This window comes from Lepisma saccharinum, chromosome 1 (assembly GCF_977018435.1).
Source record: "Lepisma saccharinum chromosome 1, izLepSacc3.1, whole genome shotgun sequence".
Lineage (NCBI taxonomy): Eukaryota > Metazoa > Arthropoda > Insecta > Zygentoma > Lepismatidae > Lepisma > Lepisma saccharinum.
Window position 1 is genome coordinate 50,202,869 of NC_139229.1, and position 14,374 is coordinate 50,217,242.

The following is a 14,374-nucleotide window of genomic DNA, read 5'->3' on the forward strand; positions in this document are numbered from 1 at the left end:
AGTGGGCCCTACTTAACCACCGTGTGAGACTGCCTTTACTCTGTATAAACTCGTGGATAAATTGTTCTGAAATGTTAATCATCTCAATCTTAGTTGTCAATACTTCCTGTTAGCCAATAATGCTTTAAATTACTCAAGCACTCCACAGTAGCCTTGGCACTCCAACATACCAGGTGTTCGGATAAGTGGCTACGAAGAGAGAGACGATTTGACAGCTAATTGCTTTGTTCTGTGACATTAATGGTCGAACTGGAAGAGTTTTACTTTTTTGCGCGCTGGAGGCTGCAATCCCCCCTCAGACTCCCGGTGAAGGAAGAGAAAGTAATAACATTAATAGGAATGTCCTTGCCTGCAGTGCCACTCTGTCCATTGCCCAGAAACCGTCGATAATCACAGAAGTACTTGACTGACAGCACAGAAGGCAAACAAGTGTAACAAGAGATGATTAACTCAAGTTCAGAATGTGGAACAACCTAGATTTGAAACTAAACGTTGAAGCATTCTAAATATAAGTGGTAAGTTCTCTAGTTGGCAGTTATTAAAACCCAGAGTACTGTATTTGTTGTATTTCTTTTACGAGCAGGACATCCTCAACGAAGTCCGCACAAAGGTTCAGGTATCTGGACATTTCTTGCCTCCCCAACACCCCTCCTCTCCTTAGATAAAGACGGAAGTAACTAGGCTGGCCAGTTTAGTAAACAACCGAATCTATGTGTCTAAATACTGACTACGCAGATAGCAATCTAGTTATTGGAACCGATCATGCTGGTTATCTAACAACACTGTCTTATCGAAATACGTTTAATTTTTGACAAATGGTCCAAAGCTTGTGAAAGGGCAATTCAAAGAAAATAAAGAACTTGTTCTTCATTTAGACATTTATAAAACTAAAGCAGCAACACTTTTGCATAATTTTACAACTACGTACATTCCACTCCAAACCACATTTTCCGCTACAATCTTGGAAGTAATATTAATACACAAGAGTTGGATATCCCCACCAAATTTATTGCTCAGCACTCCCTAACTAAAATTCCCACGATTCTAAGATTTAACAATGATATTCAATAGTCTTATATTGCCCCCCTCCCCTAACGTTTAATTCTCAATCCACCACCAGAATGCACGTGTCGATTTAAGACCCAATGTGGCAAGAGTTGTATATCCCCCCTTCCTTAATAATAATATTACCCATTACAATTTCCTTGGCAGTCTAGAATTTGCTATTTATGTAACAGCAATGGATAGTTAATAACATCATTCAACTTGTACCAAATGCTGTACTGTTTCACATCAAATTTCCATTAAAAAAATAGTCCCCCCCCCAAAAAAAATTAAGTTGCTTGGACATAACGCGAGTTCACAAACCCACCTGTGGGCATCATCGCTACCTCTAAATACTTCATTTTCTTCATCTAATGGATTAAATATGGTGTACCTAAGGTGTAAACGTCTTTACATTTTCTTTGGAAATAATATATAAATGTTGAATTTTATATTATATTAAGGAAAAAATCCCCCCAAAAAATGTCGATGGCGCAATCTTCGCCACAATATCCCCCTGTGGGCAGCCCCGATCTCCATGTTAAAATGCAGTTTTGTATATCTTACCGAGATACGTGAAAATGAAATAGATGATTATGGGCTGAAACTACCTAGACTGACATTTTATGTTTCTACGATTATTTTCACATTGAAATGATGTTACATTGAAACATTGAATGTTATAACTGCATTTTATTATTTCGCAGAATATAATGACCCTTTTCGGTAAGTGAACGGGTCCGTGTCGATATCTTACACCTCGATTTCACAGGTGATTTTTTTTTTTTTTAATGAAGATTATGTGCTGCCAATTGTGAATAATAACATTCTGAAGCGCGGAAGTAAGTATTTACGACTGTACAGCCGTTTGAAGTTGCGAGGTGGTTGCTGTGTTCAAATTTCCCACCGATTCCGGTCTCCGCACCTGGGGCAATTAACTTACCGCCTCCTACCGCTACAGCGACCCCGCCTTTCTATACAGAATCCCTTTTGAAGGTATGTTAGAAACTGGCAGGAGCAACCTTCCCCCGATAAGCCCTATTTTTCGCACTGACACATTTAGGTACCAAAGAAATAAGGCTGAAATTAAACCTCAAAAGGTAACTTAACTCTTTATCCCAAGTGCAGGCTGAATTGAAAGTCCAAAAGAGAAGTAAGTCGTATGTCAGAAGTCTTTGTTGTCCTTTTCCACAGAATACTACCCTCCCCTTTCCCTACCATCATACAAATAAGAAGTTACAAATTATCACATCCCACAAGTCATTCTGAAAATACAACCCTCCCCTTTTCTGGCCAGCAGTTGCGAAGAGAAATGTCCACGATGTTCCACAAGATAACGTTGTCACACAAATCAATTCCAATGTCTGAAATCTCCAACTCGCCAATACGTAATACAAATAACATATCGCAAATTATCCCATTGCACAAGTCAATCATAAGAAGAGAAAGAAAATGCGTAGACGTGCGCCTGTGACATGAATCGGGTATTCATAATGGAAGCCCCGAAAAGCCGTATAGACGCTACGCACGTAAAGAACTTCAATATAAAAAAAAAACGCAAGTTTCGTAGCCGTAGAGGTAAAAAAAAAATACCTTCCGCGCTATTTAGAAACACCCTTTGTTACAAGAATCTTATTTATTTGACGAACATATTTGAAATGTTTGCGAAATCCAGGGTGTACGATATCGGCACGGAGTCTTGTTTGGGCTGGTCTGTCAGCATGTGTATCCATTTTACGTTTCGGTCTGTAGATATTGCATACTTTTATGTGTGTTGTTTTTGAGTCTTACATAATAATATACGGAATTATTATTTAGAATTGTAATTGCGTAGAGTGGTTTCCTTCCATGTATGGGTTTTAGGTTGACAGTGCTGCTTTTTAGGCTCTGAAATACGTGACGATGCCAATCATTCCACTACGAGTGCGGTACGTTCGAGCGTGCGAGATTCCAACTAGTTTGACCGAGCGAAAGTGGTCCGATGGAGTGCTCTAGTGTCTAGCATCCCCTGGAAAGCTATGCAATTTCCACCTTTGCAATTCCAGCCGCTCCCGAAAAAGAATCCTGCGTACGCCAGTGGCTTCGTGCACGTCATTTACTCATAACAGAACATATTTCAACACATAATAAGATAATAAGTGTCGAACAGAACGGAATCCAACCGAAATCTTGAAGATAACACTGCATTATAAATACTTTAAATATTACTATTAACCGAAAAATAAATGGTTATGCAGGTTATTTTTTGAGCATATTGAAATACGGGCAGATTATCGAAAGATTGAGAAATTTTCATGTATCCTACAAGGAAATTAAAAACACAAAGAATAGATGACGGGAATATAAAAGTTTGTGACGAAAAGACAAGGGAAAAGAGATGAACCGTGAAGTAAAAACCGCGACAAGATTGTTGAACTTACTGAAGTTGTAAACGTGAAAGTGAATTTACAGAAGAGCAGAAATTGGATTAACTCGCACAAGAATTCAGGTCCCATCCCCATTTCCTGAAATCCGAGCGAATCCTTGAAAACAACCTCCCCGCGGAATTACGTCACCCATAAAACAGTACCCCGTGTGTACAGCAAGAGCAGACACAAGCGAAGACAAAGGAACCCTTGTTGGAGTCTGTTGGCTTTCGAGATAGCATCTTGCGCTTCCATAAATGTGGAAGACGATAGTCAGCTTCTTACTTAATTTAGGGGCAAGATTGTAGCTAAGTTTCTGCTTGTCTTCTTGTAATGGCTGTGGAGATCCTCAGTACGGGTCAAATATACAGGTGTGAGACCTTATAGTAAAAAAAATATATATATATATACTACGCGTATTCCCCCCCCCAAAAAAAAGTCAGGATTGTCAAGCAAGAAGAAATAATTGTAATTACCTGCATGTTATTTCTGCTATACTGTGACCAGTGATTTATTCACATGCACACACCCAAAAACCCGTAATGGTGTATCTTCTCAAATGTCGTTCAGGATCTAGATTTACCATTACCTGTTCCCCCATTCCCCGCAGATGTAAAACTCTGTATAAACCCTTGAGTTTATCAAAGTTGAAAAAATAATAATAATCAAGAGGTTTTGACAGTGATTTTTTTTTTTGAAGTTTGTAGTTTTTCAAGTTACGTCTCTAATTTGTGAATCAATTATAAGTTTAAGTGTTGTCTTAGTGGGTGTAATTCAACCGAATATATATACAGGGTGACTGGTAATTAGATGTATTCCCTGAAAGGGGTTAAAGTAGAGACAATTTGCAATAAATTTGACCATATGATACCCCGTCCGAAAATTAGTAGTTTTTGAGATAATCGAGTTTCAATTGTTTTTTTTAAAAAATGACAATTTTCCACATAAAAAGATGAATTGAGAAAAAACTGCTCATTGTATGGAACTTATTTCAGCGTTTTCTGATAGCTAACAAATAAGTGGTTCGTTGAAAAAAATGTTTATCCCAAATAACAAGCACATGTAAGTAACGGGTGGGTCTAAACTTACAAGTGATGACAAAAAAATGCACTCTTAGTTTACTTGGCAACGTATTAATAACAAAAATGGTATGACACGAAGCGTACAAATTACTTCCTTGTGTCATCAGCTATCCAACAAGGTGCAAATGTTGCTAACATTCACATTTGTGTACAAGAAATAATACTTCATTCATATTCATGTGAATGGAATCAATGAGCAATACAATTAAAGAACATAACACGTCTTGCTCAAAGTGAGCACCTCCGTTACGAATGCGGGCACGCAGGTTTTTACGGACATTTGTTCTCTTAACTCGTGATGTGATGGTGTCCTTGTTGTGTTGACCAGCTGTTAAGATCCTCTCCCTGAGCTCTTCTTGCGAGTTTACCGGTGTCTTGTCATGTGGCTCCAAATGTAAAAGTCGCGCAAGGCGTCAAATCGGGAGATCGAGCCGGCCAGGGAATCGAGCCGCCTCGGCCAATCCATTTTTTGGGTAATCTTCATCCAGCCACTGTCGCACGCCCAGGCAGAAGTATGGATGGGCGTAATCAACAATCATTTGATCGAGCCATTTTTCCAGCCCCAAACCTTAAATGGCATCACTTATGAACATTTTTTGAGGAACGGGATGGCAATGTTGTTGGAGGATGTGCCTCTAGTTACAAGACGTGACATGATTTATCATCATGATGACTGCCCCGCTCGATCCCCCGATCGATTTGACGCCTTGTGACTTTTACATTTGGAGCCACATGACAAGACACCGGTAAACTCGCAAGAAGAGCTCAGGGAGAGGATCTTAACAGCTGGTCAACACACCAAGGACACCATCACATCACGAGTTAAGAGAACAAATGTCCGTAAAAACCTGCGTGCCTGCATTCGTAACGGAGGTGCTCACTTTGAGCAAGACGTGTAATGTTCTTTAATTGTATTGTTCATTGATTCCATTCACATGAAGATGAATGAAGTATTATTTCTTGTACACAAATGTGAATGTTAGCAACATTTGCACCTTGTTGGATAGCTGATGACACAAGGAAGTAATTTACGTAATTTGTACGCTTCGTGTCATACCATTTTTGTTATTAATACGTTGCCAAGTAAACTAAGAGTGCATTTTTTTGTCATCACTTGTAAGTTTAGACCCACCCTTTACTTACATGTGATTGTTATTTGGGAAAAACATTTTTTTCAACGAACCACTTATTTGTTAGCTATCAGAAAACGCTGAAATAAGTTCCATACAATGAGCAGTTTTTTCTCAATTCATCTTTTTATGTGGAAAATTGTCATTTTTTAAAAAAAACAATTGAAACTCGATTATCTCGAAAACCACTAATTTTCGGACGGGGTATCATATGGTCAAATTTATTGCAAATTGTCTCTACTTTAACCCCTTTCAGGGAATACATCTAATTACCAGTCACCCTGTATATATATATATATATATATATATATATATATATATATATATATATATATATATATATATATATATATATATATATATATATTCAGGGTGTTTCATAAGTAATAGCGCAAACTGACACAGGTGAAAGTACACGATAATAGAAGGAAAAAGGTCTCCGTAAACATTGGTCAGCAAACGATGCGTTTCAGAGATAATTGCGAATGTGTGATTACAAGCCGCCACTGACTTCATTGTTTGTAAACGTCGTCCTAGTTGGTAAAATGCTAATAACACAGTAAGAAAGCCATTGGAGATCTCATTGCTAGACTGTGTACTGATTGTATACATCCTGTTCGATTAGAACGCCACCTCTCGGAAATGTTCTGTTTTGTAAACAAAGATCAAATCTCGGAACGCGCAAGGAGTAAGGCACTCTGCGTTTACAAAATGTAATCAGTGACGGCTTTTAACCACACATTCGCACACATTATTAGCATTTTACCAACTATGACGACGTTTACAAACAATGAAGTCAGTGGCGGCTTGTAATCACACATTCGCGATTGATTCGAAAACGGCTCGTTTGCAGACCCATGTTTACACAGACTTTTTTGCTTCTATTATCGTGTACTTTCACCTGCGTCAGTTTGAGCTATTACTTTTGAGACACCCTGCATATGTATGTATATAATATATATTACAAATGAAGAAAATAGCACATCCGACATTCAATGTTAATTAGATATTATTTATTGTCCAGTGATTCTACTAAATCAGGTGATTTTCATTATTATTATTATTTTAAGGTCACAACCTGCACGTTTGGCTAATTGCGAGCATGGGGATTAATGGTGAAAAGATGAAATTGATGAAGGGAAATACACAAACTTATATGGATGATACAACACAAGCCCAACAGAGGATTACACTTACCCTTGAGTCCAGGCGCCAGAGCCTCGTTGGCTTGCAAGTTAGCAGGGTGTACTTCGTGGAAATGAGGTTGACTTTAAGGTGCTTTCAGCGAATGTCACCCCTTTCATCCAGCTGCTAGCCAACTACTGCAAATGCTTAACGTTGAAAGGACATTGCCTCACACTTACCAATGCGTTGGTCCTAACACTTAAAATGGGGAGTTTTCTCAAAACATACTTTATCTTAGTTTCACGAAGAAACAAAACTTACAATGGAATCAAATTCTGGACCCCTTGATTTAAGAAAAATGTCATGGGGTTTATTTAGATCAGCAATTCTGCATTTAGAATCAAACTATTGTTGTCAACATCTTTTCCTAAACAATCCCAACTTCAAAAAACTAACTTTCTTCCAAAGAGGAACAGTAGATTTGGCCCAAGTTCCTTTTCTTTTATTGAGATTTCATCATGCTACGAATGCAATTTTAATATTGTTCGATTTGGATTTACTTCTGTTAACACATACTGCGGAGTTTTAGCGATTACTTAAGATTTTGTTCAATATATGTTTTCGTAGTTAGGTTAGGCAGGCAAGTTTGGTTCTCTTAACATTAAAAAAAAAAGTCCCTAAATGCATTCTCCTAAGGTTTCGAATTTCTTCTACATTAAACGATACTTACAGTAGTTTGTCAACGGAATACACATTGGCCATGTGAAACACGCATGCTTGCGTAAGGTAATTTTTAAGATGTTTTTTCTTTCAACATGAATAACTCTTTTTCGAAATTCAAACAGTGCTCATTACTTTAAGGAAGATTCAAATTTCGTGTGACAATGATTGCCAAAATTCTACGATAATAATTGGTCTTCCTGCTAGGAGAATTTGAAAAAAATCATAAAACAATCTGAACCGTTAACGTAGATTTCCGTAAAGAAGACCAAAGCACAGGGAAAATGAGCAGTCGAGCGATAAGACCTCCTCTACTGTCAGTACTTTGTCCTAGGAGAGAGACACTGCTTCACTTCCGATATTTGCTTGGTATATGAACATAGACCCATCCCCTTCCCATTTTCCTTACTACAGCTGTTCCTATTTCATGGCTTTTTTTATTTTTTATAAGAAATGACAAAATTATAGTCCTTGCACACAACTGATTGAAAATGGTGAAAACAAACATATCATGAGAGTGCAATAATTTAATTTGAACGTGCCAAGAGTCACGTATGGACCGGAGTGTTATTTCTTCTAAAACACGAGTAACATCAATTTAGCACGTAGTCGTGACGACACTCAAGTTGTACTAGAATTTGAAGAGGTCCATATGTGGGTTGCAAACTACACCCTGGAGCAATATTCTTTGACAAGCGCCTAGATTAATGAACACTACGCGGTTACAATTCGTTACGCTGCTGATGTAAAACATTATTTGTTTGCTATTCCAATGTCAGCTTTTCCCCGTCAGTGATTTATCCCAACGCCCCCAACACCCTCTAAAAATTTCCTGCCCCTAAAATTTCTGCAAAGGTTCAATTTATGGTCCCAATTTTGGCTCTAAATTTACCTACGACCCTCTTAAAAACGAACTTACACCCCCCATATGGATTATGGATAAACGCCTGTCCCATATGACACCGGAATATAGATTCAGTTTAGACATTTGTAGAGTAGATTAATATGCAATAATAAGAAAGAAGCCCAACACAATTGTTAAAGCAGATAGACTATTCGATAACAATGGATGCGACTTACCTGAAGAGAATAAATATGGCAGAATAATCAGCAAACGTCAAAAGACGAGTTCATGCAGTTCTGTATCAGACGATGAAATCACCAAAGTCGAACAACTTTCACAACACAAGGCACTTCACTAAACACTTGCGATCAAACACCACGTGCATTTCTTGTGATTCCACTTGAAACAGTTCGATCCACAAATGCACTACACCAAAGAGTTAACAGCAATAAAAACGTTATCCACTCGTATCATAGACAACAATAGCAGAGAGTTACCAAAACGAGCCAACACACAATACTGCAGAAAGACTTGGCCTTCGCTGCCTGAAGCGGTCTGGTGGTTCTTTTCCCTCTCGTGCGATTGGACAGCCGGTGCGTGCTGGCTGGTGACGTCATACGTCCTCTTTCACTTCTGGCTTTGCACCGCAGAATCCTTGGAACTTGTTGGTTGGTTTGTGCTTGACCATTTGGAAAGAGCCAAAGGCCCTCTTGTGCACTTGCGGAAAGCATACATTATTTGGAATTCTCGCCGGGAGGCGAAATGTATTGTGGTGGCCGTGCATACCAACATTGGCTGTGATGCTTTTACTGGGAGTTGCCGGCGTTCTCAAAGAAGTGTTCTTATTTTGACCACACCTTTCGATTACTTGGTCTTTCACAAGTGGAAGGTGCATGGGTTTGTCCGCAATATCCCATCTGGGGGTTGTAAGTCCGTATTAAGGAGGTGTAAATGTAGCAGATAAATTTAGAGCCAAAATTACCATAAGTTGGGAATTGGTGAAAAATTATAGGTGTTGAGGGAACTTTGGGGTGTTAGAGGGGTGTTGGGGGCGTGTGTATAAATCACAGCTTTACTCCCTCTTCATCTTCATAGCGACCTTGAGGATGAATGATGCCATTCAACATCCACCCGGTGGAGAAGACTAGGCACGTTTCTTATTTGGAGGGAGGGGGGAGGTAAAGTTTAAGTCCACTTTACGCTCAGATATGCTAATCGAGACTGAAAACCTACATGTTAAAGTGAGGACCACCGTGATATTTGTCTTCACCGCAGATCGAACCAGGGTCCTCTTGATTGCAAAACAAGAGCCTGAGCCACTAGACTATCGGAGGATTCTCTTCAAGAAACTTTGTGATTTTTAAAATACAGGTATAACCTAAAAACGAGCTCATTCGAAAATAATGAAACCTAAAAGTCAAATGACTGAGAAATGAGCCTCTAAATGTTTTATTCTTTAAACATCTTCGACATAAATCTGCTGAACAAGGGCCGCGAGAGACAAAACAAAAACAAGGGCGAATACTACTGTCTTCTAATTAAAGTTACAACTGTGGCTTCTGCAGTTGCGAGACAAAACAGGACTACACACTCGTGCCACAGCAACAGACGTCCAGAGCCCCAGACCGGGAATCGAATGCAGAACTTTCGATTGTTTTAAAGGTCTGATGGAACATAATCGACAAGAGGTAACAGAAGTGCTCATTCTAGCAGGAGATACCAGCAGCCTAAGTTCGAATCATTGGAGACGCATTGAAGCTGTTTTTTTTTATTGTAGGCCTTCATCTATTTCGCCAATTTATTATTCACCCTCACCGGCACGATGAATCTGGAGAGGTAAAAAATCGACATAGAATAACTAAAATACAAGTAATTGTGGCCGAGTACGTCGACCATGGCTGCTAACATAATTTTCTTTCTGTATTTATGTTTCTCATTATTTCTGTCGTTCTTTCTCTTTTAATTTCATTTATCTCTTTCCATCTTTCTCTTTCGTTTCTGTTTTTTCATCTTTTATGATTCTTCCTCTTTCTATATTTCCTTCTCTTTCTTTTCTTTCTTCTTATATCTTTCATCTTTCCCTTTCTTGCTCTCTCTCTCTCTCTCTCTAGCCTTCTCTTTTTCTTTCTGTTTCTATACATATTTCCTTTCCATCTTTCCCCCTCTTTCTCCTTCTGTTTTCGTCTATATTATTCTTTCGTTCTTTCCTTCTTTCTCCATGTGTCTCTCTTTTCTTTGTTTGGCTCTTTCTTTTTCATCTTTTTCTGTTTCTCCATCTCTCTTTCTCCTTCTCCCTATCTTTCTCCATTTCTCATTCCTTCCTTCTTTCTGTTTCTTTATTTCTCTTTCCCTCTATCTCACTTTGTTTCTCTATATCCTTATTCTTTCCCTCTTCCTCTGTATGTGTGTGATTCTTGCTCCACAATAAATGTTTCAGAAAATCTCTCTCTAAGGCTGTTTTGGGTGGGCGCGGGTGAACTATAACTATATTAATGGTGGACTTACCCTCACCCACTTGGTGCCGACATCCATGTCCCCCACCGAGATATCTAAAGCAACAATAGATAGCAAAATTTATGCAAGAGTAAATTTCAATAAACTAACGATAAAACTTAATTTTACCTATTGAGGGTGACTAGACAGCTTAAAAACACACGAGAAATAGTGAAAATTGAAACGCACAACCGATACCTTCCATTTGGTGTAACGCCTTGTAACCGAGGAGTCTCAGGTTTGATCCTGGATGGAAGTACTTAGTAATTCGAATTCCAATTTAAACCGATTGCAGTATCTGAGCACGAAATGGACTTGAAAACAACCAATCGCCTCCCCCTCCCCATTTTCTGGCTTCTGGAGATTTGATATCTGGCTTGCCGCTCTTGCAATGTCTCCAATTTTCAAAAGTGAAAAAGTAGAGTATACCGCTCACTATGAAACGTACCATACCTTTACACTAGAAATCCAAATGGAAGAGTGAGGGGGGGGGGTCCTCGTACAGTGGATACTATTTCTTCCTAGAAACGTGACTTATGTTTGCACTTACTAGGGGATAAAATAATGCAATAAAAATAAAATAAGAAAAAGTCATGTTTATTTTGTGGCCGCTAGAGCCTACTCACTTTGGCAGTATTATTTGTATGTTTTCTGAAATGTAAATTTATCTTTATGAAGTTTGTGATAATATAATTAGAACTATTATGTTAAGGGAACATTGCTATGAAGAGTATTACATTTTTATAAATTAGTTTCTCCGACTCGGTAGCCCTGGGCGCAGTTGGAAAATTACGTCGCAGATAATAGTATGGAACAAATGACTTTAAATGTTAACAATCCCACATTGTAATTAAACTACTCCAAGTAATAAACCACCTTTTGTCGTACACCCAAGATCTCTGTCCCAAAGCTTCTGATTTCGACTCACTCCCGGCCAGGGAACGCATATTCCATTATGTTCGTTCTGTCATGAACTCACCATCCATCCTCATCGTTCCAACTAACATAATGAAATAGAAAGGTTTGGTTAAATAATCGTACAAATTCAGCCTGAGCAATAAGTAATTTAACAGAAAAAAAGTGTATTGATCCCGATTTGGTTTATTTTACCTCGCATTTCTACCGTTTTTGGCTAATCGTGAAGATGACGAGAGCAATGAAATGATCAAATTGATGAAGGGCACTTACAAAGAACGCCCATGCCGGAATCAGAACTCGGGAACCTTGGCGTTGAAGCGCGCTGTGCTAACCACTATTCCACGGAGGATGGCTGTATTGACGCGCCCATATGGATGGGCAAGGGTGGAATGTTGAAAAGGGCTAATATATGGAGCATCTATGTTCAGTTCAACAGTAAAAATATTTTTACTATGTTGATGTTACCAGCCGATTCTCCTGTTGAAGTTCTCTGGTTTTTCTTTATTAATTGAATGATTTGTTTTATTTTACATCGCTTTTCTGCCTGTTTTGGCTAATCGCGAAGATGAGGATGAATAGTGGTGATGATATGGGTTAAGGGACAATTACAAACACTTGTGGACAGTACACCCCCCCCCCCCCTTCCAATACAAGCCCCACACAAGATTATACTGGCTGTGAGTCTTGACGCCAGAATCTCGTATCTCGTATCTTCTCTTTGTTTCTATCGGGACTCGTGATATATCTATATTTTCAGGACCTATATTATTCCATTTACATATATTCTGGGTAATGGTATGTTATTACAATATTTTTAGTACACTATATTTTATAATAAAAAAAAATCTCTCCATAGAAAGGATCGATATGGAATACAACTTTAAATCTTTCATCTTTAGGTGAAAATCAAAAGATTTTCATTAGGGGGTAGAGGAGGGTATCGTACCCAAGGTATTGGGTAGGATGTATAAATTCTTAGCATAGTAGGAAACAGAGATAGGAATGCTGAATGAGTAATCAGGCAAAGGTCGGGTGATTGACTTGGAAGTCGTATGTGGCATGAGTGTTGGAATTGTCAGGAGGTGTGATCAGTTGGCGAGAATACGAGAGAGAGTAAGGACTACGGATTGTGAGAGAGGAGCAAAGTGGGGAACGACTATTGGACGATGGTGTGTGACAAGAGACAAGTGATAGTTCAGAGGACAAGCTAGGAACAATCTCCATATATTTGTAAGGCAAGTAATATCCTTTCCTTAACCAATCCATATCGGTTCAGTCATGGAGAGTATAAAACCCATATCTAATCTAAGCTAATTTCTATCGCCATTCCTTTAAAAGGTAACCTCTTGCATTTATCACATTTAGGCCAAGCGTGTGATAACCATCTGAGAGATGAATAACAAATAACTACATCACCCAATTAAATCTAGAGGTTCTAGGTTCGATCCCAAACGCAGCATGGGAGTTGCGTTACGTGATGGAGGTGCGGGGCAAAACTCTAACGGTCTCTACTTTTCCTTCTGAAGATCTGATTTACATCAATGTGAAAGTAGGTGGGGAAATTCGACAGTTCATCCTGGATAGTGGAAGTCAAATTTCGGTAACTGGAGATAAGAACATACCAGTCAATGCCAAGCGATTTAATATAAATACTGGGATTAGGGGGGTCACTAATAGTCAACTTTCATTTTTTTTCTCTCCATATTTTTTTTGTATACACAATTGTATATTATTTTCCTTGAATATTCTTAGGCTGATTGCAATATCATTAAGGGAGAAAGAGTCTATAATGGACAACGCAATTTCGGATTCTTAGAATATTATTTTACGTATTCCAATTGTCATGGACACTATCAGCAAGTTGTGTATTTTACAATTAATCTTTATTAATGACGATATTTTATCAATATTATACAAACAGAAGGACGATTGATCAACACATTATTTTTTAGTAATATTTAAAGTACTTCATTCAATTCAATTGTTATTTATAAATATTTTCAGTTAATTTAAGTATTCATATATTTTTAGACATCAATTATAATTTAAATTTTGCAGTAGTATACAGTATACACTCATAACACTCTCAAGAGTATTTACAATAATACGTTCAATTCATATATAAAGTTCAATTGCTTTTAGTAATTGTTAGTAGTTATATTTATTTATTTATTTTTCTCTTTTCAAGATTCTAATTATATTTGGTGTGTAAAGGATGGCATTAATTAGAATTTGGGTAATTTATAGTAAGAGTAAATGTTATGTCTGAATCGGTACTCCTTTTCAAATTCCATTTCCTCAAATATAACAACCCTCGACTACAAGATTTTTCATACTTGTAATATTTACAAGTACTACTTTCTTAAAATAAGGGTGACTTAGAGGCGCCCTTGTCTCAACAAAACCTCTACACATACCGACATATTAAGTTCTCTCACTAACAACATTACACTAACGATCAGGAGGAAATGCCTGTTCGGTATATGAAGCAAATTTCCTTTCCAAAACCTACCTGAATTGCCTCACAGATAATTCAAATTTTAACGGTGAAATGAACATTTTAACAATATTATGAAACCATGTTAACAGTCCTCAGTTCAGCTTTTTCACAGA

The 14,374-nt window shown here is 38.0% G+C and overlaps 1 protein-coding gene across 1 annotated transcript in view; it reads right to left on the reverse strand.

Annotated features, from left to right (window-relative positions):
* Positions 1–8,895, reverse strand: part of LOC145994962 (ferric reductase 1-like) — a 270,899-nt gene extending 262,004 nt beyond the window's left edge. The window contains exon 1 of the mRNA XM_083131498.1: positions 8,587–8,895. The gene's annotated coding sequence lies outside the window, so the exon portion shown is untranslated. The remainder of the gene's footprint in view (positions 1–8,586) is intronic.
* Between the last annotated feature and the right edge of the window lie 5,479 nt (positions 8,896–14,374).